Genomic DNA, 5159 nt, shown 5'->3' with positions numbered 1-5159 from the left:
ATTGCTGTTTTGTCCTATTGACAGTCTCTTACAGAAGCTTTGCAATTTTATGAGGTCTCAATTGCCAATTCTGGATCTTAGAGCTTAAGCCATTGGTGTTCTGTTCAGGAAGTTTTCTTCTATGCTTATGTGTTCAAGGGTCTTCCCCACTTTCCTTTCTATTAGTTTCATTGTATCTGGTTTTATACGGAGGTTCCTCATCCACTTGGACTTGAACTTTATACAAGGAGATAAGAACAGATCAATTTTACATGGGGACCTCCAATTGAACCAGCATCATTTGTTGAAGATGCTGTCTTTTTTTCCACTGGATGGTTTTAGCTTCTCTGTCAAAGATCAAGTGACTATAAATATGTGGGTTCATTTCTGGGTCTTCAGTTCTATCCCAGTGATATACTTGTCTGTCACTATTGCTCTATAGTATAGTTTGAGGCCAGGGATGTTGACTCCCCCACAGGTTCTTTTATTGATGTGAATAGTTTTTGCTATCTTAGGTTTTTTTGTTATTCCGAAGGAATACAAGCATTGCTCTTTCTAACTCTATGAAGAATTGAGTTGGAACCTTGATGGAGATTGCATTGGATCTGTGGATTGCTTTTGGTAAGGTGGCCATTTTTACTATATTAACCCTGCCAAAGCATGAATGTGGGAGGATTTTTTCATTTTCTGAGATCTTTGATTTTTTTCCTTTGGAGACTTGAAGTTCTTGTCATACAGATCTCTCACTTGCTTGGTTAGAATTACACTAAGAGCTTTTTCGCCATGGGTTTGCGGTCAGAACGCAGGTGTTGTGAAAGCCACCGCTAATTCAAAGCAAAAATGGAAAAGGAAAAGACTCACATCAACATCATCATAATTGGACACGTAGATTCCAGCAAGTCCACCACAACCGGCCACCTGATCTACAAATGTGGTGGAATCGACAAAAGAATCATCGAAAAGTTTGAAAAGGAGGCTGCTGAGATGGAAAAAGGCTCCTTCAAGTATGCCTGGGTCTTGGACAAACTGAAAGCTGAGGGTGAGCGTGGTATCACTTCTGACACCTCCCTGTGGAAATTTGAGACCAGCAAGTACTATGTGACTATCATTGATGCCCCAGGACACAGAGACTTCATCAAGAACATGATTACAGGCACATCTCAGGCTGACTGTGCTGTCCTGATTTGGTGTTGGTGAATTTGAAGCTTGTATCTCTTAGAATGGGCAGATCTGTGAGCATGCTCTTCTGGCTTACACCTTGGGTGTGAAATAGCTAATTGTTGGTGTCAACAAAATGGATTCCACCAAGCCACCATACAGTCAGAAGAGATACGAGGAAATCATTAAGGAAGTCAGCACCTACATTAAGAAAATTGGCTACAACCCTGACACAGTAGCATTTGTGCCAATTTCTGGTTGAAATGGTGACAACATGCTGGAGCCTTGGTTCAAGGGATGGAAAGTCACCCGCAGAGATGGCAGTGCCAGTGGCACCACACTCCTGGAAGCTTTGGACTGCACTCTGCCACCAACTCGTCCAACCGACAAGCCTCTGTGGCTGCCCCTCCAGGATGTCTATAAAATTGGGGACATTGGCACTGTCCCCGTGGGCCGAGTGGAAACTGGTGTTCTCAAACCTGGCATGGTGGTTACCTTTGCTCCAGTCAATGTAACAACTGAAGTCAAGTCTGTGGAAATGCACCATGAAGCTTTGAGTGAAGCTCTGCCTGGGGACAATGTGGGCTTCAATGTAAAGAACGTGTCTGTCAAAGATGTTAGACGTGGCAATGTTGCTGGTGACAGCAAAAATGACCTACCAATGGAAGCAGCTGGCTTCACTGCACAGGTGATTATCCTGAACCATCCAGGCCAAATTAGTGTTGGCTATGCTCCTGTTCCGGATTATCACACGGCCCACATAGCATGCAAGTTTGCTGAGCTTAAAGAGAAGATAGATCGTCGTTCTGGTAAGAAGCTGGAAGATGGCCCCAAATTCTTGAAGTCTGGTGATGCTGCCATTGTTGACATGGTCCCTGGCATGCCCATGTGTGTTGAGAGCTTCTCTGACTATCCTCCACTTGGTCGTTTTGCTGTTCGTGACATGAGGCAGACAGTTGCTGTGGGTGTTATCAAAACTGTGCAGGAGCTGGCAAAGTCACCAAGTCTGTCCAGAAAGCTCAGAAGGCTAAATGAGTATTATCCCTAACACCTGCTACCCCAGTCTTAATCAGTGGTGGAAGAACGGTCTCAGAACTGTTTGTCTCAATTGGCCATTTAAGTTTGATAGTAAAAGACTGGTTAATGATAACAATGCATCATAAAACCTTCAGAAGGAAAAAATGTTTTGTGGACCATTTGTGTGTGTGTGTGTGTGTGTGTGTGTGTGTGTGTGTGTGTGTGTGGCAGTTTTAAGTTATTAGTTTTCAAAATCAGTACTTTTTAATGGAAACAACTTGACCAAAAATCTGTCACAGAATTTTGAGACCCATTAAAACAAGTTTAATGAGAAAAGAAAAAAGAATTACACTAAGATATTTTATATTATTTTGTGACTATTGTGAAATGTATTGTTTCCCTAATTGCTTTCTCAGCCCTTTTATGCTTTGAGTAGGGGAAGGGTACTGATTTATTTGAGTTAATTTCATATCCAGCCATTTTAAGAAGTGGTTTATGAGATGTAGGAGGAGCTTTCCGGTAGAATTTTAGGGTTGATTATGTATACTGTCATATCATCTGCAAATAATGATATCTTGGCTTCTTCCTTCCCAGTTTGTATCCGTTGATCTCTTTTTCTCATCTAGTTTCTCTGGCTAGAACTTTGAGTACTATATTGAATAGGTAGGGAGAGAGTAGGCAACCTTGACTTGTCCCTGATTTTAATGGGATCGCTTTGAGTTTCTCTCCCTTTAGTGTTATGTTGGCTATTGGTTTGCTGCATATTTTTTTAAATTACATTTTGGTATGCACAGTGAGTTGTTGATCTCTCCAATACTTTTAACATAATTGAGTGTTGTATTTTGTCAAAGGACTTTTCAGCACCTAATGAGATGATCATGTGATCTTTTTCTTTGAGTTTGTTAATATAGTGGATCATATTGATGGATTTCCCTATATTGAACCATTCTAGCATTTCTGAGATGAAGCCTACCTGATCATGGTGGATGATCATTTGATGTGTTCTTGGATTTGGTTTGTAAGAACTTTATTGATTATTATTGCATCAATATTCATGCTCTTTAGATGGTTTTTCTGATCCCTATTTAACATTAGTGCCTGGTATCTGTCTAGGAAATCATCCATTTCATCCAGATTTTCCAGTTTTCTTGATTATAAACTTTTGTAGTAGGACCCGATGATTTTTTTTTAATTTCATCAGTTTCTGTTGTTATATCTCCCTTTTCACTCCTGATTTTGTTAATTGGATACTGTTTCTGTGCCCTCTGGTCATCTGGCTAAGGGTTTATCTCTCTGGTTGATTTTCGCAAAGAACCAGCTCCTAGTTTTGTTGATTTTTTTTGTATAGTTCTTTTTGTTTCTACTTGGTTGATTTCAGTCCTGAGTTTGATTATTTCCTGCTGTCTATTGCTCTTGGGTATATTTGCTTCCTTCTGTTCTAGAGCTTTCTGATAAGCTGTTAAACTGCTACTCTAAGATCTCTCCATTTGAGAGCTTGAAGGGGCTCGAGACCCCTTATGAACAACAATGCCAAGCAACTAGAGCTTCCAGGGACTAAGCCACTACCCAAAGACTATACATGGACTGACCCTGGACTCTGACCTCATAGGTAGCAATGAATATCCTAGTAAGACCACCAGTGGAAGGGGAAGCCCTTGGTCCTGCTAAGACTGAACCCCCAGTGAACGTGATTGTTGGGGGGAGGGCGGTAATGGGGGGAGGTTGGGGAGGGGAACACCCATAAAGAAGGGGAGGGGGAGGGATTAGGGGATGTTTGCCCAGAAACCAGGAAAGGGAATAACATTTGAAATGTAAATAAGAAATACTCAAGTTAATAAAAAAAAAAAAAAAAAGAAATCTCTCCATTTGGAGGGGTGCACTCAAAGCTATGAATTTTCCTCTTAGCGCTGCTTTCCCATATGTTTGGATATGCTGTGCTTTCATTTTCATTAAATTCTAAAAAGTCTTTAATTTTTATTTCCTCCATGACCAAGATACCACTGAGTAGATAGTTGTTCATCTTCCATGTATGTGAGTTTTCTGTTGTTTTTGTTGATATCGAAGACCAGTGTTAGTCTATGGTTGTCTGGTAGAATACACATGATTAATCAATGTTCTTGTATCTGTTGAGGTTTGTTTTGTGTCCAAGTATATGGTCAGTTTTTGAGAAGGTATCATGAGTTACCGAGAAGAAGGCATACCCTTCTGTTTTAGGGTGAAATGTTCTGTAGATATCCATTTGGTTCATAACTTCTTTTAGTTTCACTGTGTCTCTCTTTAGTTTCTGTTTTCATGATCTGTCCATTGGTGAGAATGGGGATTGAAATATCCTATTATTATTATTGTGTGAGCTTCAATGTGTGCTTTGAGCTTTAGTAATATTCTTTTAAAAATTTGGGTGCCCTTGCATTTGGGGCAAAGATGTTCAGAACTGATAGTTCATCTTGGTGGATTTTTCCTTTGACGATCCCCATATATATGATAAATTTTTGTTGAAAGTCTATTTTGTTGGATATTAGAATGACTACTCCACATTTTTTCTTGACACCATTTGCATGGAAAAAAATTCCCCAACCTTTTACTTTGAGGTAATATCTATCTTTGACTCTGAGGTATGTTTCTAGTATGCATCAAAATGCTGAATCCTGTCTATGTGTCCACTCTGTTAGCTTATGTCTTTTTATTGGGGAATTTAGTCCACTGACATTGAGTGTTATTAGGGACAAATGATTGTTGCTTCCTGTTATTTTTGTTGTTAGAGGTGGAATTGTTTTTGAGGGTATCTTCTTTTGGGTTTGTTGTGAAAAGTCTAATTTCTTGCTTTTTCCTGGGTGTAGTTTCCCTTCTTGTGTTGGATTTTTGCTTTTATTATCTTCTGCAGGGCTAGATTGGTGGGACAATATTGTTTAAATTTGGTTTTGTCATGGAATATGTTGATTTTTCCATCTATGGTAATTGCAAGTTTTGTGAGGGTATAGAAGCCTGTGCTGGCATTTTTGTTCTCT

At 39.7% G+C, this 5159-nt stretch overlaps 1 pseudogene; it reads left to right on the top strand.

Moving 5' to 3' along the window:
• The first annotated feature begins 819 nt into the window (after window positions 1-819).
• Window positions 820-2338, top strand: LOC116898737 (annotated as a pseudogene).
• The last annotated feature ends 2821 nt before the right edge of the window (window positions 2339-5159 follow it).

This window comes from Rattus rattus, chromosome 4 (assembly GCF_011064425.1).
Source record: "Rattus rattus isolate New Zealand chromosome 4, Rrattus_CSIRO_v1, whole genome shotgun sequence".
NCBI classification, from domain to species: Eukaryota; Metazoa; Chordata; class Mammalia; order Rodentia; family Muridae; genus Rattus; species Rattus rattus.
The sequence above is the reverse complement of the archived record's forward strand: the minus strand, read 5'-3'. Positions and strand labels throughout refer to the sequence as shown.